The sequence below is a fragment of the Penaeus monodon genome, chromosome 3, assembly GCF_015228065.2.
Source record: "Penaeus monodon isolate SGIC_2016 chromosome 3, NSTDA_Pmon_1, whole genome shotgun sequence".
In the NCBI taxonomy this organism is placed as follows: Eukaryota; Metazoa; Arthropoda; class Malacostraca; order Decapoda; family Penaeidae; genus Penaeus; species Penaeus monodon.
The window spans coordinates 2,446,051-2,468,550 of record NC_051388.1 but is presented as its reverse complement, the minus strand read 5'-3'; the positions used below and the strand labels follow the sequence as shown (position 1 = coordinate 2,468,550).

Sequence of the window (22,500 nt, the reverse complement as noted above, 5' to 3'; positions counted from 1 at the left end):
AGAAAAGGGGGAGATAAAAGTACCTCATAGTGATTTTCACATATATATATATTTTTTTTTTTCTCCCACTCTCTCTCTTTCTCTCCGTAATCATCACCAAAAATCATTATGCAACCTTTCTATCTCTATCTTTTCTATTCTTCTCTCTTCTCTCTCTCCTCTCTCTCCTGCCTCTCGTGCTTCCTCTTCTCTCTCTCTCTCTCTCTCCTCTCTCTCTTCTCCTCTCTCTCTCTCTCTCTCTCTCTTCTCTCTGTTTCGCCTCTCCTCTCGCTCTCGTCTCTGCACCCGGCCGTTCCCTACCTGTCTGCGTCCGCTCGCTCGTTCTCTCTCCTCTAGGGCGATCTAAGTGCTCTACTTCCGCAGACTCTCAAGGACAGGTCTCTCTCTCGTCTCTCTCTCGTCTCTCTCTCTCTCTCGCTCCTCTCCATCTACATCTATCTCTCATCTATCACATCTATCATATTATCTTCTCATCATTATCTATCTATCTATCATCTTCTCTCTCTCTCTCTCTCTCTCCTCTCTCTCTCTCTCTCTCTCTCTCTCTCTCTCTCTCTCTCTCTCTCTCTCTCTCTCTCTCTCTCTCTCTCTCTCTCTCTCTCTCTCTCTCTCTCTCTCTCTCTCTCTCTCTCTTTCTGCCTGCTCCTCATTTTCCACCTCGCCAAAAAAGAAGTCTTGATCAATGGACTTTTGAGTTCAAGGTTTCAATTAATTTTATCATTCAGATATAAAAGATACGGGAAAAATCGTTAAGATATTCGTTCAGTCATTTATATCTTTATCTGTTATTACATTTATTGTTATCTATCTTCATGATAATTCGTTATTATCGTTTTTATCATAGTATTATCTATTCATTCATCATAATTTCTATTATCAATTAATCAAACATAATTTCTTGTCATATTTATATTTATTATTTATAATCATCTCTACATTCATACATATTCATCATCATCACCATCATTTATACATATTATTATCATTCACCTATTTATCACCACTTACTTTCCTATTCACACAAAATCCACCCAGAACGGTTTTTTTAATCGATCAAATCAAAACTGAATGAAAATAGATTCTGAATTAAATTAATCAGTTGGATTAAAGCAGGATATTCGCCTCCGTCCTTCCCATCTGATTATCCCGATGTAGGATATTGCCAACGCCACGAGGATCCTGCCTGGCAGATCCTTGGCACGCGGTCGAGGTGGTCGTCCATTGGGTCATGCAGTCGTGCTGTCATGCAGAAGTCGAGGGTTCAGGAGATTAATGAATGATAGATATGATTTTTTTTTACGTTTTTTTTTTTTTTTTTTTTTTTTTTTTAAGGATGGAATTATTATACGTGGTGTGGTAGAATATTTTGATATGATAGTGTTTTTTTCTTATATATCTAAGTTTCAGTGTTAAATATTATTCTATTATAAATCACCCTTGAAATATTATTACACAAATAACGTATCCCAATATATCATTTAAAAAAACACACCCATATATATAATTCCCAAAGTCAAAATTTCCCTCAAAAATCAAAATCTCAAAACAAACGAACGTAAAGAAAAAAGAAAAAAAAAAGAAAAAGACTCAAAACTCAAAACAAACGAACGCAAAAAAGAGAGGAAAAAACCCGTCATGCACAACTGTCATGCACATCACGTTGCAGTCTAACGAATTACAAAGTGAATTCTTCGTTGATTCCGCCCCACGTTAACATTCATCATGGCGTGAAATATAACTCGCCTTGTGATCTATTGCCTTGTTCGTCTGTCAGGTGTGATTAAGAAACGAGAACAAGAGAATAAAGAAAAGAATAAAGAAGAGAGAAAGACCGAGAAAATGGAATATTTGGTGAGATTTTTCTGAAGTGACGAATTGATTACCTTTCGCAAAGTTTCTTTAAACAATCTCTCTCTTTCCATCTACTTACATATAAACACATTAATTCACACACAAAATTCCCCTTCTTAATTCATTAAAGAAAACAACACGCATTTTTTAAAAATCACAATATAGATTACTTTATAACGATTGCCACCAACAACCAAGTTTTTCCCCCTCGCCAAAACATCTTGAAATGCAATCTGTCAGCAATCACACACATGCAGCTTGAGGTTGAATGCAAGTCGTGGATTCGGACATGGTTTGCAGGCGAGGTTGACTTGCTACTCACCCAAGTGTCAAGAGATGATCGTTGTCACGAATTGTCAAGTTCTTAAGGATGCTTGCAAGTTTTTTGCCTTATCATTAATATATATTTTTTTTCATATGTTGGTGTTGGTAAAGGATGGTGGACTGTTGAAGATTTGTTTGTTTGTTTGTTTTATATTTTTATATATATATATATATATATATATATATATTATATATATATATATATATATATACACATATAGCTATACATCCCTTTATCTGCGGAACTATCTATCTATTTACCTGTATATCTATCTATTTGTTCATCTATATAGCTATCTATTTATTTATTTGTGTAGCTATCTATTTATCTATAGAGATCTCTGTGTATTTAGCTACCTCTCAATGAAAAAAAAAATATAGATAGATAGATTGATAGATAGATATGTATAGATAGATAGATAGATACGTATATATATATATATATATATATATATATATATATATATATATATATATATATATATATATATATATATATAAGAATGCGTGTTTTCCTGTGAGTGACAAATTGAAAAAAAGTAAAACAATCGAATTAAGAAAAAAAAAAATTATTCAAAATCCAGTAAATAAATAAATAAATAAAAACAAATAGCCATAAATAGACCATCTTTAGAACTCGCAATTATCTCCCCCCCCCCAAAAAAAAAAAAAAAAAAAAGAGAAAATAGAAAGAACCCCAAAAGGCCTTGTATTAGGCAGGTCAAAAAGTGATCCTTTTCGTGGAAAAATCTCGCTAATTGAATATTCTCTTTAGTGAATGACAGGCAGCGAACATGTGTCTTGTAATATGATCTGTTTTTTTCCCTTCTCTCTCTCTCTCTGTCTCTCTCTGGTCTGATTTATTTATCTTTCTCTTTCTTTGTTTTTAGCTCTCTTTCTCTCTCTCTCTCTCTCTGATCTGATTTATTTCTCTTTCTCTTTCTTTCTCTCTCTCTCTCTCTCTCTCTCTCTTCTCTCTCTCTCTCTCTCTCTCTCTCTCACCTCTCTCTCTCTCTCACTCTCTCTCTCACTCTCCTTCTCCCTCTTCTTCTCCTTCTCCCTCTCCCTCTCCTTCTCCTTCTCCTTCTCCTTCTCCCTCTCCCTCTCCCTCTCCCTCCCTCCCCTCTTTCACTCATTTTTTTTACCTTTTTATATAACCCGGTGCCAAACTACATGTTCCGATGAGGTATTCTGTAGCCAAAGGTGACGATGACGATGACGATGATGATATTTCTTGAAGAATGATTTTGCCGAAGCGACTGGCTTTTCCGAGAAGCAAAACGTGCTTGTTTGAGGATTCGGTCCCGTCGGCATTGAAATCTCCGAAGTTGGTTTATATTTCACCTTTTTTTCTCTCTCTCTCTCTTTCTCATTCGATCTCGTTCTCGTTTTCGCGTTCTTGCTCTCTCTCTCACTCTTTCTTTCTCTTTCTGTTTCTCGCTCTCTCTCTCTTCTCTCTGTTTCTGTTTTCTCGTTCTCGTTTTCGTTCTATTGCTCTCATTTTCTCTCTCTTTGTTTCTCTCTTTATATTTCACTTTTTCTCTTTCTCATTTGATCTCGTTCTCTTTTTCGTGTTCTCTCTCTCTCTCTCTCTCTCTCTCTCTCTCTCTCTCTCTCTCTCTCTCTCTCTCTGTCTCTCTCTCTCTTTGTTCCTGTTTCTGTTTCTCTCTCTCTCGTTCTCGTTTTCGTTCCTTACATTCTTTTTTTTATTGCTCCTTCTTTCGATCTCTCTTCTCCTCTCTCTTCTCTCTCTCTCTCTCTCTTCTCTCTCTTCTCTCTTTTCTCTCTCTCTCCTCCTCTCTCTCTCCTCTCTCTCTCTCTCTCTCTCTCCTCTCTCTCCTCTCTCTCTCTCTCTCTCTCTCTCTCTCTCTCTCTCTCTCTCTCTCTCTCTCTCTCTCTCTCTCTCTCTCTCTCTCTCTCTCTTCTCTCTCTCTCTCTCTCTCTCTCTCTCTCTCTCTCTCTCTCTCCTCGTTTGCTTTGATTTTTTTTGACCTTCACTTTTACTTTTAAGCATTCTCTCTCTCTTTCCGTTTATTTATATAACTTTGATACGTAAAAACCTTCCTAGTAAATCTAGTTCAGGCATTCAGTCCATGCGTCCAGATGAAAACACACACACACACACACACACACACACACACACACACACACACACACACACACAACACACACACACACACACACACACACACACACACACACCACACCTCCACCCTCCCCCCTCCACGCCCCCTACACACATACACACACACAACCCCCTCCACCCCGCACACCCCCACCCCTACACACACACACACACACACACGTACACACGTTCGGCCGCGGGTCAATCGTTCGTGCGCACCGCCAAGGCCACATTCGCTTTTGGAATTTGGTGAAGATCCACAAAGGGCCTTGTCGAGGACGCCCAGCTGGCACCATGGCACACGAGGGCAGATGTGGCACGATCGGCCACTGGGAGAGAGAGCAGAGGAAAAAAAAGTCCTAGTTAAAATGAGATATGTACTGTATATGTATATGTACATCACGTACACGTACATATACATATACTTATATATGTATGTATGTATGTATGTATATATATATATATATATATATATATATATATATATATATATATATATATATATTTTATGTGTGTGTGTGTGTGTGTGTGTGTGTGTGTGTGTGTGTGTATGTATATGTATATGTATATGTGTATATGTACATATATACATATATGTATACATACACATATATGTATATTATATATATATATATATATATATATATATATATATATATATATATATGTATGTATGTATTTTATATAATATATATATATATATATATATATATATATATATATATATATATATATATATCAATGCGCGCGCACGCACACACACACACACATACATACTGTATATGTCTGTGCGTATTATGTAAATATATATGTGTGTATATATATGTATATGTGTGTATGTAAATGTGTGTGTGTGTGTGTGTGTGTGTTTGTTTAACATTTATTTATGTATTTATATACCTATATTCATATATATATATATATATATATATATATATATATATATATATATATATATATATATATATATATATATATATTTGTGTGTGTGTGTGTGTGTGTGTGTGTGTGTTGTGTGTGTGTGTGTGTGTGTGTGTCTATAGACAACATACAGATACATATGTATATATTCTCCTTGAGGGGAGAACTAGAATAATATACGAATAGAGAAGTGAAGAAAATGAGGAAAAAAAATAGACATCGGATAATGGAAGAGGAGGAGGAAAAGAAAAGAAAAGAAAAAAATGTGGACGAAAAACAAAAGAAACAAAACAAAAAAAAAGTAAAAAAGTGAAAGAACATAAAAAGATAAAAAAGGAATAAAGACCGGAAAGAGAATTGGGAAAGAGAGCAGAGAGGAACTTGCGGTCAAGACAGTCTTGGCCTGGAAGCAAGCTGCGGGCAAGACAGGTGCAAGTCCAACGGTTTTAACTTGACTTAGAAAAAAAACAAAAAAAAAAAAAAAAAAAAAAAATCGAAAATATACCGTGGATATTCTTAAAAGATTTTTAATTTTCGCTTTTATGGTTATATTTCTAAAAATGGTTTAGTTGTGTCTTTTCCCGAGTTTTATTTTGTTCATTATTATTAAAAAGATTGAAATGAATGCATACATGTATAAAAATACACACGTGCGTACGTATGTATGTATAAATGTATAAGTATGTCCATGTGTATATATGCATGTATATTTAATATAACTATATAAGATTATATAAATATACGCTTATACATACAAACGGTATATTCCTATTTCAAACAAATTTTGTCGCTCAAGTTATACTTCACACAGAAAGATATCAAGAGAAAAAGAACATAAATCGACGAAACAAACAAACAAACAAACATACAAACAACCGTAATAAACAAAAGAAAAAAAAAAACTTTCACTTTAATTTGCCCCCAATTTTACGCGTACGGCAAGCCGAATCTCGACGGTCGAAAATCACATACAACGTCCACGCTAAACTAGGCTTAATCGTGCTAATTATTTACTCCTTGTCCACGTCCTTTTGAGTTATGTGTTACGGCATAACACGGCCAACAGTCCAGCTTCTCCCGAGGAAAAGTGTTCAACCCGTTTCTGGCTGAACAGGTTAAAGGCTACTGAACGTGGGGCTTATAACGATAAGGCAAGAGTAAGCCCGTTTGTGTGAAGTAATATTGATTGTGATGATTATAACGATATGGCAATAATAAGGCTGTTTGTAATATTGATGGTGATGATTATAACGATACGCCAATAGTGGGGCTTTTAGTGTATAGTAATATAGATGATTGTGATAGTTATAATGTTATGATGATATAATAATAATCACAAGTGACAAGAATGGGCTATTAGAGTATAGTAATATTGTAATATTAATAGTAATATTATGTTATGATTATGATAATTATATAATGACAAGAATGGGGTTGTTTAAGTAAAGCAATACTGGTGAGTGTGGTAGTTATGTTATGATGATGATAATTATGAATATATAACAAGAATAGGACTGTTCGAGTAGAGTAATATTGATAATGATGATGCTAAGTTGCAATTACTGATGCTTATAACGATATGGCAAGAACTGCAGCAGTTTAAGTGAAGTACTATTGATAATGATGATAATTCTAAATAATCACAACGATGGTATGGCAAGAACGGGAGGGGGATATGAGTTGAGGAATATTGATAATGATAATAACTATAACGATGTGATAATGTGATTATTATTACATGGCAAGAATGGACTTTGAATTAAATAATACTGATAATTATAACAGTATCATTACTGATAATGATAACGATGTGACATAAATAGGGGTGTTTTATTGAACTAATTTCGATAATGACGGTAACAGTAGTAATGACAAAAAAGATGTGTATATATATATATATGGTGCAAACAAAACCTAATATTTATAACAGTGCGTTCTGTAGTTGCTAAATCTACTATGACTATTATCTATTATGTTATTACCACTTCCGATAGTATTGATGATGGAAAGACAATAATATCAACAGCAGTAACAACTATTACTATTACTGTAACGATAAAAACAATAATAGTGGTATCAGTCCAGTGGTCATGATTGTAATGACATGGTAAAGGCTACCATTGATAGTAGTAACAGTAGTCATGATCATATTAATGGCAATATAGCTACTATTATTAACACTACTGATATTACTACTAACACTTGGTATGGAAGTAGTGATAGAAACAGTAACCATAATACTTAGAATTAGCATTAGAAATCGTGGCTCTATCGAGAATGACAACAGTTGTGAGAATATGATTTAATACAAATGATAAATACCTGTCAATCATTTTTCAGTGATTGAATGATCATAGTAAATGTGTTATCAATATTAAAAGTAGACTCGGTGATGTAAACCAAATTAGAATTGCTAATGTCATCACGAAGAATATATGCAACAATGTAGAACATCGTTGACAATCTAGCAATAATAGCTATAAAAGAATGTTGCTATGGTAGTATTGACAACAAATAAATGATAAAGGCAGTGATAACAGTGATAATGAGAAAGGTCATAAGTAATACCGATGGTGATGGTAACAAGAGTAAACATTATAACATAGTGATGGTAAAAACATTAAACATTAAAATATAGTGACGGTTACAGTAAACATTGAAATATAGTGATAACTGCAATAATAAACATTAAAATATACTGACAGTAACAAGAGTAAACATTAAAAGATAATGATAACAACAATAAACATTACACTACAATACTACCGTAATAATAAAGCAAACAACTAACAACCCAACACTGTCGAGACCATAAGGAACGAGAGAGAGAGAGAGAGAGAGAAAGGAGAGAAAAACGAACAGCCATGCATAGAGATAAAGCTTGATAAAACAGGACCCAAAGCAGACCTGACAAGACCTAAGACCACGTTATCTGCCGAACCTGCTTTTATTCTGTGAGAAACGCCTTGCCGTGTTGAGCTGAAGTGTCTTGAGGTCGGGTTATGAACCTTTCGTGTTTCTTGTCTGTATCTGGTTCTGCCTTTGGTGGGGAAGTAGGGGGGTGAGGGGAGAGAGGGGGAAGAGGTAGAGGGAAGAGGTGAGGGAAGAGGGGGAAGAGGTGAGGGAAGAGGGGGAAGAGGTGAAGGGAGAGGGGGAGAGCTGAGGTGAGAAGGGGGAGAGGGGAGGGGGAAAGGGGGTCACTTTAGTTGTGGTTCTTGACTTGTGTGGGGGGTAAGGGCGAGTGGCAGGGGGTTAGGGGGAGGTGTGATCTAGGTTTATTAAATGCAATTATATACAGCAATAAATGCGTGGACACATGGACAAACATACTAAAACAAACACACACACACACACACACACACACACACACACACACACACACACACACACACACACACACACACACACACACACACACACACACACACACACACACGTGCACGCAATGCTCTCTTCATTTCTTCGGTCTCTTTTGTGTGGTCGGCAGATTACTCTTTTCGAGTTTAACAATCGTATTCGGACACGCTCGGCACAGGGGCGTATCCACTGGTTATTTGCCCCTAAGTACCTCCTCGTTCGTATTGACGCTTTTGCTTGTCAATTTCCTAAGTCCTTTCTTTAGCAGGGTATGTTTCAGTTCTCTTTATTCCCTCTTATCTCCATGATGAAACGGGCAATAGTTCTTCATCTGAGAACATTGTAACTCTTAAGAATTTTTATTCTTTTTTTTCTTTTTGTATATATATATTCGTTTCTAGAGTCATTTCTCCCTCTCCTCTCCCAGGCCCCAAGCAACAAATAACCCAGTTGCCTCATGCAAAGGCAAAACGACATTATAATATTTTCTTTTTACTGCAATACACGCTCGTATAAGGGTCTCAAGTCGTGCCTTGTCGCTCCTTGAAAAAGACGTTCATAGTCGCCAACGGAAACACGTAAGGGCGTGGTAAACTGCGAGTTGCCGGTAACAACACAACTACTCACGCTCACCCTCTGTTGTTGTCTGTGTCTGTCTGTGTCTGTTTCTCTTTTTCTTCACTCTCTCCCTCTCTCTCTCCCTCCCTCTCCCCCTCTCTCTCTCCCTCCCGTTCCCCCCTCTCTCTCTCTCTCTCCTCCCTCTCCCCCTCTCTCTCTCCCTCCCTCTCCCCCTCTCTCTCCCTCTCTCTCTCTCCCTCCCTCTCTCTCTCTCTCTCTCCCTTTCCCCCTCTCCCTCTCCCCCTCTCTCCCTCCCTCTCCCCCTCTCCTCTCCCTCTCCCTCCCTCTCTCTCAGTCTATATGTATGTATCTCTCGCTCTCTCGGTGTTGCTACCTGGGATGACCTATATGCTCGACTCGTTAGCTTTACTACGTCATTTTCGTTGATTATTCTCGTTTGTTTTATTGTCTTTGGCGTTCGGGAAGGATATAAACAGAGTTAGAAGGGAGAGGGAAAGAGAAAGAATGAGAGCTGAAAGAAAAAATATGAGAGGGGGGAGAGGGAGGGAGGAGAGAGAGAGAGAGAGAGAGAGAGAGAGAGAGAGAGAGAGAGACAGAGAGAGAGAGAGAGAGACGAGAGCGCTAACGACCCCAGCTAAAGCAACCATCTAAGTTTCCAGAGAAAAACCGCAGCTCCCAAATGATATTTCGGACGCTCAACCCTGCTTAATGTACAGCTGCCCTATAACCCCTGGCGCTATATAACACAAGAAACAAGCCAGCCTTCACAGCTCCGGCCACAAAAACAGAGCGAGAGCAAAAACAGCGAGAGAGTACCCCCGCCTCGCCAGCACCCCACGGTCTGCGTGAGAGGCTAAAAAATGAAGATTGCGCAAGGGAGCCAAGGTCATTAACATACAAACCCATATGGCCCGCTTGCGTGGTCGATTTTTTAAAACGTTTTTCCGTTGTTTGTTTGTTTGTTTGTTTTTCGTTCCTCGAGGCTGTGTGTGGTGTTTTCTTCTTCTTCCCTCGAATTCCCAAGTAATGTTGTTTTATCGTAAGAGTTATTGTGGCGACGTGAACCAGAGGTGATTTACGCGGCTAGTTTTTTTTTTTTTTTTTTTTTTTTTTGTTTATTTTTTTTTTTTTTTTTTTTAAGACATGTAATTGCAGTTTGTCAATCGGTAGGATTTTTTTTTCTTTCTCTCTCTTTTTGCAAGAGACTTTGATTGCAGTTTGTCACTCCGTAGGCCCCGCGTTCCAATAATGTTCCCTTAAACACGGCAGCTAAATACCAGTTATGCAAAATATTCTCTTTCTTTCGTTCTTATGCCGGGCTGTAGGCCAGGGACGTGGGGGCAAAAACAGCGCTAACAGCCACTGCTCCTGCTTGTCAATCTGTAAGTTCAACCTACTTAACGTTTCTGCAGCTGCTGCTAACGTGGCTTCAAAATATTATTGCTGTAAGTGTGACACGGGAGTTTGTAAATATTAAATATAGTTCAGGGAGTGGGTAGCGCCGCTCTCTCTCTCTCCCGTCCCTTTCTTCTTCTTCTCTCTCTCTCTCTCTCTCCTCCTGTCCCTCCTTTCTCTTTCCTCTCTTTTTTCTCTTCTCCTCTCTCTTCTCTCTCTCCTCTCTCTCCCTCTCTCCTCTCTCTCTCTCTCCTCTCTCTCTCTCTCACTCTCTCTCTATCTATCTCTCTCTCTTTCTCTCTTCTCTCTTTCTCTCTCTTCTCTTTCCTATCTCTCTCTTCTTCCTCTCTCTCTTCTCTCTCCTCTCTTCTCTCTCTCTCCTCTCTCTCTCTCTCTCTCTCTCATGTACTTTTCTTACTTCTACTTGACGTGGTTCAAACGGTCTTCACTGACCACAAAACAAGCAAAACTGAAGAAGGAAAAAAATGTTGCGTCATTTAATGAACACTAAATCCATCAGCCGTGCTATCTGCCCTGAAACTGAAGACAGAGTGACATGTATGGAAGAAAAAAGTTCGATAAAAAAATCCGTTAAAGTCCGTTAATCAGCTGTCGACTCGGGAGCGAATTCTCGCGTCGTGATTGGTGCAGATTCAAAAAGGGGCGATAAAGCACGGGCCAATCACAAGGTTTCCGGGGCGTTATCGGTAGCGAGGTTTGTCTTCTTGGTTTAGTTTTCGCCTGTTGGCCGTCGGGTGCAGTAAAGTATCGTCAGCTCTTTCTACACTTATTTTCTTCTTCTATTCCTTTTTCTTTTCCTCTTTCTTATTTTTTTTCTTTTTCTTTTTCTTTGTCTGTGTCTTTTTCTACTTTTCTTTTTCTTCATCTCCTTTTCTTCCACATCTTCCTCTTTCTCCTCCTCTCCTCCTCCTCCCCCTCCTCCTCCTCTTCTCCTTCTCCTTCTCCTCCTCCTCCTCCTCCTCCTCCTCCTCCTCCCCCTCCTCCTCCCCCTCCTCTCCTCCTCCTCCCCCTCTCCTCCTCCCCCTCTCCTCCTCCCCCTCTTCCTTCCTCCACCCTCCACCCTCCTTCCTCCCCTCCCCCTCCCCCTTCCTTAGGAAAGCCTGAGGAAGGAGGGGGGGGGGGAACCGGCTTCCCACATCCGGGTCTTAGGGTCGGCCTAGCGATTTTTTTCCCTTTTTTTTCCCTCCCTTTTATATCTTCCTTTCAGTTTTTTTTTCGTTGAAGGATAATGAAAGGGGAGTTTGAACACTAATTTTAAGAAGATGGGGTAAATGGAAATAGAGATCGAAGTATGGACGAAAGGGTGAACAAAGAAAGCCAAGCGAAAGAAGACCAGGAGAGAGACAGAGAGCAATAGCGAAAGAAGGAAAAAGAGAGAAAACAAAACAAAAGAATCAGAAAAGAGGTTAAACATTTTTTTAAGGGAAGTAAACAAGACATTAACGAATCATAGGATACACTTAAAAACAAAAACAAAACAAACAAACAAACAAATGATAAACACCCCAGGCTCATTCAGAACACGAAGCAGATGAACGATTAACGTAATAAAGAAAATCTACAACCACAGCGTAGTCGATAAAAACAAAAAAAAAGTAAAGAATGACATCGATTTTTTCTTCCTTTTTTAGGAGGAGTTTGGGAGAGTTATTGAATGGAAGAGGTTTCACAAAACTCATCGCGTAGAATTTCAAAGTCAGCGATGCAGGTCTTGGTCGAAGTGTAAAGTGGAAGGTTATTTTGTTATCGATACTTTCTTTGTTGGCTTCGTCTCTCTCTCTCTCTCTCTCTCTCTCTCTTCTCTCTCTCTCTCTTCTCTCTCTCTCTCTCTCTCTCTCCTCTCCCCTTCTCTTCCTCTCTCTCTCTCTCTCTCTCTCTCTCTCCTCTCCTCCTCCCTCTCTCTCTCTCTCTCTCTCTCCTCCCTCTCTCTCTTTCCTTCCCTCCCTCCCTCTCTTTCTCTCCCTCTCTCTCCAACTACTTTCCATCAATACTCTCTCAATTATCCTCTACTTCAAATTACCAGGACTGATGTTCCGACCATCGTAAACCCTCGCCTGTTTACCTTGTTAAGGACATCAACTTTCCTGGTACATTGACCTTGATGACGTCACTACTGGTTCGTTACGTCATCGCCTCTCACCCAATGGGAGAAAGGTGCTCTAGTTGACGTCACGCGCGAACACAAATACAGAGTTCTGTGTTATTTACACTGGCAGAACTGTCTTTTAGAATATTTTGTTCTGTATTTTTAGGCGTGTGTGTGTGTGTGTGTCGATTTGTTCTTGCTTATATGGCCAGACTTTTGGAAGTCGTTTTGAAATTGGAGATTTAGTACAGATAAATTATATGATGATTATGAATGGGCAGTAACCGTGTTTGATCTAGATACCTTTATGGCGTTGGTTGTAACGCATATCTCTCAGTATTTAGATAAATATACATTCCATAAATACAAACGGTATCTTTCACTACCTTTACAGAAGGTTCAGTGTATGTAGAGCGTCACCGTGACGTAAAAATTGCATAATATGTGCATATAGTGTGGTTTCAGAGACAATTTTGCTTCTCACGCGAGATACAGAAGCAATACCAATCACGCAATATGGATTGTGTTGGCAGCTCGGTCTTTGTGTCGAGCAAGGGAGGGAGAGAGAGAGAGGGGGGGGAGAGAAAGAAAGAGACAGATAGAAGAGAGAGAGAAGAGAAACAGACAGACAGAAGAGACAGAGCGAGAGGGAAAGGAGAGAGTGTGTTAGTATCAGAGAAAGGGAGAGTGAAGTAGAGAGAGAAAGGGAAAGGAGAGAGTGTGTTAGTGTCAGAGAAAGGGAGAGTGAAGTAGAGAGAGAAAGGGAAAGGAGAGAGTGTGTTAGTGTCAGAGAAAGGGAGAGTGAAGTAGAGAGTCAGTGTCAGTGAAAGAAAAAGCTACAGAGAGAGAGATAGGCTAAAAAAAAAAAAATCAAGCTAGTAATTGATATTCACCTGTGCTACTGCTTCTAGTGATGAACCAGACTTAAACAATGGGGCTGACTCTTAAACGCTACCATTATCCTTGGGAGTAGTTGATTTTTTTTTCTTTTTCTTTTCTGCGAGGATTCTAAATTCAGTTTTACAGAAGAGGCGGTTAAACTGTGCGATGTTTAAAATACCTTGTGTTTACTTATATTCACATAGGTATGATAATGTTTATATAGATACGATAAAAATAGGCGTAATGATAAGAAATTTGCAAATCGGATTATTCTCTTCTTGACGTGATTGTTTTTAATTTGTAATTTTACTACTTTTCATTCTCTTTTCTTTCTTCACTTCTCTTCATTCTCTCTCTCTCTCTCTCTCTCTCTCTCTCTCTCTTCTCTCTCTTTCTCTCCTCTCTCTCTCTCTCTCCTCTCTCCTCTCTCCTCTCTCTCTCTCTCTCTCTCTCTCTCTCTCTCTCTCTCTCTCTCTCTCTCTCTCTCTCTCTCTCTCTCTCTCTCTCTCTCTACCTTTTATACTTGATTCTATAGATATCAACATACGACTATATTGTGGAATAGCGGTCATGTCTACGTTTTTTTTTTTTTTTTTTTTTTTTTTTTTTTTTTTTGCGTTTATATCCCGCGGTGGTTGTGGTTAATGATCATGTATGTATCGATGCAGATTTGTGTTGGTGTGGAAGTATGTGTATACTGACTTTATGTTACGTTAATTCTTCTTCCTCCTCTTCCTCTTCCTCTTCCTCCTCTACCTCTACCTCTACCTCCTCCTCTTTCTCCTCCTCCTCCTCCTCCCTTTCCTCCTCTCCTCCTCCTCCTCCTCCTCCTCCTCCTCCATCGCTCTCCAATTCCGTTTTTTTATCGTCCGTTTTCAGGTCACTTTCATTACTTACCTTGACGTATTCTTATCAATTTTCCCTTTTCGAGTTGTGCCGTTCCATTTTCCTTGGCATTTCGTGCGATTTTCTCTCTCGTGCGATCGCTCATTTCGGATGAATTTCGCTCATTTCGCTCGTGGTTCTCGTAGTTATTTTTAGGTTGGGTTGATTTCGTTCCTTTTTCTAAAATGTTTGTTTGTATGTTTGTCTGTCTCTGTTTCTCTCTCTCTTGTGTTTCTCTCTCTCTTCTCTCTCTCTCTCTCTCTCTCTCTCTCTCTCTCTCTCTCTCTCTCTCTCTCTCTCTCTCTCTCTCTCTCTCTCTCTCTCTCTCTCTCTCTCTCTCTCTCTCGGTATTTCGTTCAGTTTAAGTACCTGTTCTTCTGCATGTTATGTACTATGTAATCTATGCATTTTTTTGTGTTCTCATGTCAGTTCTTCACACATTTAAATCAGAGTACGTGTTCTTCTACCTGTTCTTGAGTTGTAGTACCTATTAGTCATCGTGTTTTGAAGTTGTAGTATTGTTCATCGCGTTCTTACATTCTGGTTGACATTCATCCATTAAATAAAGAAAATAAGATTAATCCATTTATCTATTTGTGCCTTTTCGCATTCTTTCTTTCTGTCTCTCTCTCTCTCTCTCGCTCGTTCGCTCTCGCTCTCGCTCTTTTCGCTCTTTCTTCTTCTCTCTTCTCCTCTCCTCTCCGCCTCCCCTCCTCTCTCTTCCTCTCCTCTCCTCTCTCTCTCTCTCTCTCTCTCTCTCTCTCTCTCTCTCACTCTCTCTCTCTCTCTCTCTCTCTCTCTCTCTCTCTCTCTCTCTCTCTCTCTTTCTCACTCTCCTTATCCTCCTGTGATTTTCTCTTCACATATTAAGATATTTGTGCATTACACTAAAATGATAACATCGTAACTACTACTAATCATAATAATAATGACAATAATGACAATACCCCATTCTATGAATCACATCATCTCACAAACAGCTTTCACTTTGAAGTTACTCTCGTCAGCTGATGAATCATATGCTGAAGATTTATAGCCCGCGGTCGACTTGTGAATCATATCCGTTTCTGTATCGCGCTTTATATAGGTCTACGCTTGAGGTCAGCTGAGTGGGCGCCTCGTCATTCATTCAAAAATTGCTGTTCTTAATCACGTGTGGGTGTGTGTGTGTGTGTGTGGGAGGGTAGGTGTGTGGGTGTGGGAGGGTAGGTGGGTGAGTGTTTTTGGTGTGTGTGTGTGGGAGGGTAGGTGGGTGAGTGTGTTTGGTGTGGTGTGGGTGGGTGGTGGGGGAGGGGGGAGAAGAGAGGGAAAGGAGGGGAAGGGGATAGAAAAGGGTAGGTTTATAAGAGGTAAGTGACCCCGTGTTATTCATTCGGGAATTTCGTTTCTTAATCACGTGTGTTTGGCGTGGGGGGGAGGGAGGGAGGGGAAGGGGTTTAAAGGGTGTTGGAGAAGAGGGGGAGGGGGAGGAAAGAGGATGAGAATTAGCATCAGAATTAAGTAATTTCTTTAGTCAATTATTAGAAAATACGAAAAGGTATTATACATTATATAACATGGCTGCCCCCTCCTTTAAGAAGGCCCAGGGAAAAGCAGTTAATGATGTTGTACAATGTATAAATACCAACATAAAGATATATACATACATACATTAGTTATCAGTCACATAACACATATTTTCATATTTGGATTTAACTAAATATAAATGTATTACTAGAACGTCTAGCACTATTAGTAGTCATCTTGTATATGACTATTTACATTATTTTACAAAACCGAAAAAGTTTTAATCCTAAGGAAAAAAAAAAAAATTAAAATTATACAGTAGTTACAGTTGTTACAGGAAGGGGGGGAGGAGGAAAGAGGAAAGGGGGGAGGGGGAAGTGTGTGTGCGTGTGCGTGTGTGTGTTTGCAACACCGTGAGATAAATCAAGCGTAAATATCAAGAGATTTGATCAAGACGATGATTGCAATTTTCTCTTAACTTCAAAGACCAAAAAAAAATCAAAGATGTATTTATTTGTCTTGTTTCGTAATAACAGACATTGAAGAATAACAAATGCAAGATATAATTTAATTAATTCTTACTCTGTCACTTTTTCACCTCTCTCTCTCTCTCTCTCTCTCTCTCTCTCTCTCTCTCTCTCTCTCTCTCTCTCTCTCTCTGTCTTTATCACTATTTCTATTCGTCTCTTTGTCCATTCATCGTCTTCTCTTTTTTCTTTCTTTCTGTCTCTCTGTCTATCTATTTCTATCTTTCTCTCTCTCTCTCTGTCTCTCTCTCTCTCTCTCTCTCTCCCTCCCTCCCTCCCCTCCCTCCCTCCCCCCTTCCCTCCCCCCCCCCCCCCAAGAATCAAACGAAGCAGGTCACCTTTTTGGATTTAGTAAGTTGGGAAATATTACTTCATAATTTTCACATACAAAATGTCGACCTGTGAAATCATTTAGCATTTTTTCCCCCGCCCCGATATCTAAGTATATATAAATTTTGTAAACGATGTTCTTGGGAAGTTTCGCCATAACGAGCGGATTTTTACTCCTAATAAGTTATAAATCGGGAAGGGCTTTTGTTAAATGTGAATGAAGATTTGCTGTATTTAACTAAAAAAAAAAAAAAAAAAAAAGGTATTTGTTTTACGATGATATGACTTTAAGTATGAAGGAATTCCTCGTTATTTTTCTATGTTGGTCTTATAAGAGGAATTATGTAACTCCACAATGGTTCGGTAGTGTTATTCTACTCTCTGTGTATCTATTTGTCTATCGGTCTGTTTGTCTGTCTTTTGTATTATCTATTATTTTGTTTCTCTCTCTCTCTCTCTCTCTCCCTCTCTCTCTCTTCTTTCTTTCGTCTTTTTCCTCTCTCCTCATCCTCTTCCCTTTTTCCTCTCTTCCCTCTTCTCTCCCCTTTCTCTTCCCGCTTCTCTCTTCCATTTTCCCTTTCTCTCTTCCTTCTTTCCTCCTTCTTCTCCCCCCTCCCTCCTCCCCTCTTCTCTCTTCCTACTCTCCCTTTCTCCCTCCTGTTATTCGCACACTCAAAAAAATAAGTCCGGACATTGCGAGACCGCCTGACCACCGCTGCTTCGAGGGCGTGTCCGAATCCTGTTGGGCGAGGCTTCGAAACAAACGACTCGATAGCTATCCATTATAACCCAAAACCGTGATCATTTCCCGCGGTTGCTAAATGGTAACGTGTGTACGTGTATGTGTGTGTGTGTGTGTGTGCGTGAGGGAGAGAGAACCCAAGAGCTTGATTACTGTTGAGAATGTGAGAATCCGAACAGATCTCGTGGTCGTTCTTTGCTCTCTTCGTGAACAGTTTCAAACGACCTTGGGACTAGCCCGTTCTTCCCTCTTCTTTCTTTTCTCTTCCCTCTTTCTCCTTTCCTTTCTTTTTCTCTTCCCTCTTTCCCTTTCTTTCCTTTTCCCTCATCTTTCTCTCTTCCCCTTCTTCCCGCGATCGAAATGGAGATAAAGATCATTTGGCAAACGTGTTCGAATCATGCTTCACAAAATGGTTCTCTTGCTCGGGTTTACATTTCCGTGCAGTTTGTCGAGGGTCAAGATGGAGCCTCACTACTGTAATTTCTTATATTATGAGAGAAGAGAGAAAAAAAGTCTTTTAGAAGTAAAATGACGTACAGTAACTCATATAGCATTTGTCTATATACGTATAAACTCTCTCTCTCCCTCCCTCCCCCCCTCTCTCTCTCTCTCCCCTCCTCACCTCCTCCTCCCTCCCCCCTCTCTCTCTTCTCTCTCTCTCTCTCTCCTCCTTCCCTCCTCTCTCTCTCCTCTCTCTCTCTCTCTCTCCCTCCCTCCCTCCCTCTCCCTCTCTCTCTCTCTCTCTCTCTCTCTCTCTCTTCTCTTCTCTCTCTGTATATATATGCAAGTGTATAAATCACACACACACATTATTTATGTACAAATCATTATAGTTTTTACCTGTGGTGTCTTGTAACTCATACCTCGCATCCCAAACGCTACAAAGATATTTAATTACGTACAAGAGGTTAATTTTAGTTTTGTAAGAGCAGCTTTACGAAATATATGTTTTTTTACTGTTGTTTCTAATATTATTGATGTATTTACTATTATTAGCATAATTTCCATCATTGTTATTACTATTATTAGTGTTCGTATTGTTATTACTATTATCTTTGTTAGCATTATTATTATTATTATTATTGTTATTATTATTATTATTATTATTATTATTATTATCATTATCATTGTTGTTATTTATGCAATTATTATTATTATTATTATCATTATCATTATCATCATCATCATCATAATCATATCTCCATCGTTATCATCGTCATCATCATCAACATCATCGTTATAATCACGTCATCATTATTATTATTGTTATTATTAATATTATTATTAATATTCATATTATTATTAAGATTATAATTATTATTATCATTATTATTACATCTCCATCGTTATCATCACCACCACCACCACCATCAGCATCACCATCATCCCCATCCTTTATAATTAGCTTCAGTACAGTTCCCTCACCATCCTTTTTCCCAGCCACCCACGTTACTCTGCAGTGGCCTTGTACAAACTCCACCTACTCCACTTTTCTTCGAGATGGCCACCATTATCACACAGGAATTCTCATGGCTACGTTGTAATTATCCCGTGGAAATGACGGGGACCGAAAAGCGAGACGGAGAAGGTGTGTGTGTGTGTGGGGGGAGGCGTGCGTGTGTTCGTGTGTGTGTGTGTGGTTCGTATATGTGTGTGCGTGTGTTCGCATGTTTGTGTTCGTATATTTCCGTGTGTTCGTATATGTGTGCGTATCTTCGTATGCAAGTGTATGTGCGTGTGTTCGCATGTGTTCATATGTGTATGTGTCCGCGGCGACCGAAACGAAGATCCTGACGTAACACAGGTTTTATTTCCATCGGCGTTTCGGATTCTCCAGGGGTGACGCCACGGTGTGTGATTAACGACCGAGTTTATGCGCTGCTGTCTGTGATTTTCGTTGTGGGCGTTGCGTGAAGAGTTTCCGTTATATAGTTTTTTTTTTTTTTGTTTTTGTTTCGTGTTTTTTTTTCGATTTGTCTCTCTTTATCTGCTTGTTCTTATTTTTGATTTTGTCAGTCTCAATCTCTCTCTCTCTCTCTCTCTCTCTTTCTTTCTTTCTTTCTCTTTCTCCCTCCCTTTCCTTCTCCCTCTGTATCAACCTATCTATCTACCTGTCTTTCTACCAATCTACCTATCTATCCATCTCTCCCTGTCTCTCCCGTCTTCTCTTTTTCATTCTCTCATTCTCTCTCTTTCGCTTGCTCACCAACGTGTAAATTTTGAACTGTCAAAGCTCAAAAGAAAATGAGAATCTTCGTATTATATCTCATCGTGGTCATTTTTTTCGCAAGGGTGTTGGCCACTTCTGAATCATTCGTTATACTTGTAATTATGACGACAACAAGGTGTGTGTGTGTGTGTGTGTGTGTGTGTGTGTGTGTGTGTGTGTGTGTGTGTGTGTGTGGGTGGGTGGGGTGGGGGGGTTCGTGTATGTGTGTGTGTGAAAGAGAGAGAGTGAGAGAGAGAGAGAAGAAAAGAAAGTGAGGAAAGGGAAAGAGAGAAGAAAGAAAGAAAAACAGACCGAAATAAATAAATAAACAAATAAGACAGAAAGAGACAGAAATAAAGAAAAAAAAAAAGACAAACAGATAGACACAGAATTTGTATCTGCATGCGCGCGTGAAAAAAAAAAAATCTTCACAGAGTATGCAATATTTACACGAAACGAGCAAGTCACCGGCGTTTATGCATCAGTGGAATCCAATGCTCTTATTGACACAACTTCACTTGTCTTGTATCCCACGCTGTCAGCCTTGAAATATAGGTTCCAGTAAAGGGATTCGAAGGAGGATCAAGTATAATGAAGAGACTAAAGCGGAAAAAAGGAGAATATGCAGATTAAGTGAGAACAGGAATGTGTAAACTGAATAAAAAAAACAAGGATATGTAAATTAAAGATAAAAAGGAAAAAGAGAAGGAAAGAAAAACAATATATAAAGTAAAATAAAAAGAGAATATATTGAATATGTAAATAAGAGAAAAAAATATGCATTTAACTGAAAAGTTTAATCAAAATGCATAGTTCGTAAAGAAACGAATATATTAATTTGATGAATTTAGATATATGACTTTTATGCAGTTGCTACAAAACTACAACAAATACACACACACAAAACAAATACACACCGAAATATTCGAAAAGAAATATATATACTCACATTTTAAGAACACAAATCAACACCCCACCCTGTCCCACCCCCACCCACCCCACCCCACCAAAAAAAAAAATAATAATAAAACGATTCACAATGCGCATTCAACTCCTACAGTTCGAAGCACATTTTTTCGTCAAGCTTCACTCTTCCATTCACTCACTCTACATGCGCACTTAACAAGACAAACTGCACGAAGGAAACCGCAGTATTGACATGACAAACGAGTGTGAAGTAGCGTGATACTGTCTTCTTGAACTGATCACGTGGCCTATCGTTCGGCACACAAGTGGGTCGATTTTAAAACACGCACGGACTGCTTGCGAGAAGAAAATGCTTCATCTTTGAAAAAAAAGGGAAGCTGGGATATGGAGATGAGCATCTTCTCTCTTTTTTTTCTTTTCTTTGTTTCACTGTTTATGTCTGTTTGTATCTCTCTCTCTTTCTCTTCTCTCTCTCTCTCTCTCTCTCTCTCTCTCTTCTCTCTCTCTCTCTCTCTCTCTCTCTCTCTCTCTCTCTCTCTCTCTCTCTCTCTCTCTCTCTCTCTCTTCTCTCTCTCTCTCTTCCTCTCCCTCCCTCCTTCCCCCTCTCACTCGCTCTTCTTCCCCCCTTCCTCCCCCCTCCCCCTCCCTCCCCGCTCTCTCGGAAGACGCTGGAAAAAAGACTTTAGATGGGGGGAGGGGGGAACGGGGTCTTCAATTCCGCTAGTCTTCGCAGAAAGACCGTAGTATTCTGTAAGCAAGTTTAGGGGAGTCTCGAGAAAGTCTCGGAAAGTCTTAAAGAGTCTTAGGGAGTTTCAGGAAGTTTTAAGGAGTCACAGAAAGTCTTAAAGAGTCTTAAGGAGTTTTAGGAAGTTTTAAGGAGTCACAGAAAGTCTTAAAGAGTTTCTTAAGGAGTCTTACAGAAAGTCTTAACGAGTCATAATAAGTTTTAAGAAGTCCTAAGTAGTCTTAACGAGTCATAAGGAGTCTTAAATCCACAGTGACATGCCCAAAAACATACTAATATACTGGGCAGCATCTCGCAACAGCTGGGAATCGTTGGAGCTAAATCCCTTTCTAAAACTCTTTAAGACTCTTTAAGACTTTCTGTGACTCCTTAAACTTCTAACTCCTTAGACTTTTAAGACTTTGTGATCCTTAAACTATTACTGGGCAGCATCTCGCACAGCTGAGTCGTTAGAGCTAAATCCCGTGGGGGGGGGGAGGGGGGGTGGCGAGCAGCATGACTTAGGAATCTTTTGGATTTTGTTGATATAAAGTGTCCGGCGATTTTGCGGTTATTTGGTCGTGGATATTTTAGGTTGTCGTAAAATTGATGATTTTTTTTTTTTTTTTTTTTTTGTAGGATTATCTTTTTTTTTTTAGGATTATATTACTTTATATATTTTATAATTATTATTTATTTATTTATTTATCTATTTATTATTATTGTTATCTATCATTATTATTAATTATTATTATTATTATTATTATTATTATTATTATTATTATTATTATTATTATTATTATTATTATTATTTTGCTATTTTCTTGCTTTTAAGTCATCTTTGTCTTTTTTTCCTTGTTTTTCTCTTTCTAATATATACCAGAGAAATACCGTATTTCGCTCCATTTCATAATTATCTGCACACATAAATTTACAAAAAAAAAAAAAAATTATTTTCTTTATAAATCTCCTAACTTTAATTTCTAATAAATCTTATAATTTTTTCCCCCTAATACCTAACATATAATTATATATTTCTTTCTCTCTTTCCAATAACTAATTATATGTTTCTCTCCCCAGGTAAGTGATGACGTCACACAGCAACTGGT

General features: G+C 38.7%; 1 protein-coding gene across 17 annotated transcripts in view; it reads left to right on the top strand.

Annotated features, from left to right (window-relative positions):
- LOC119590258 (hornerin-like) overlaps positions 1–22,500 on the top strand; it is a 177,430-nt gene that overhangs the window by 593 nt on the left and 154,337 nt on the right. The window lies entirely within an intron of this gene.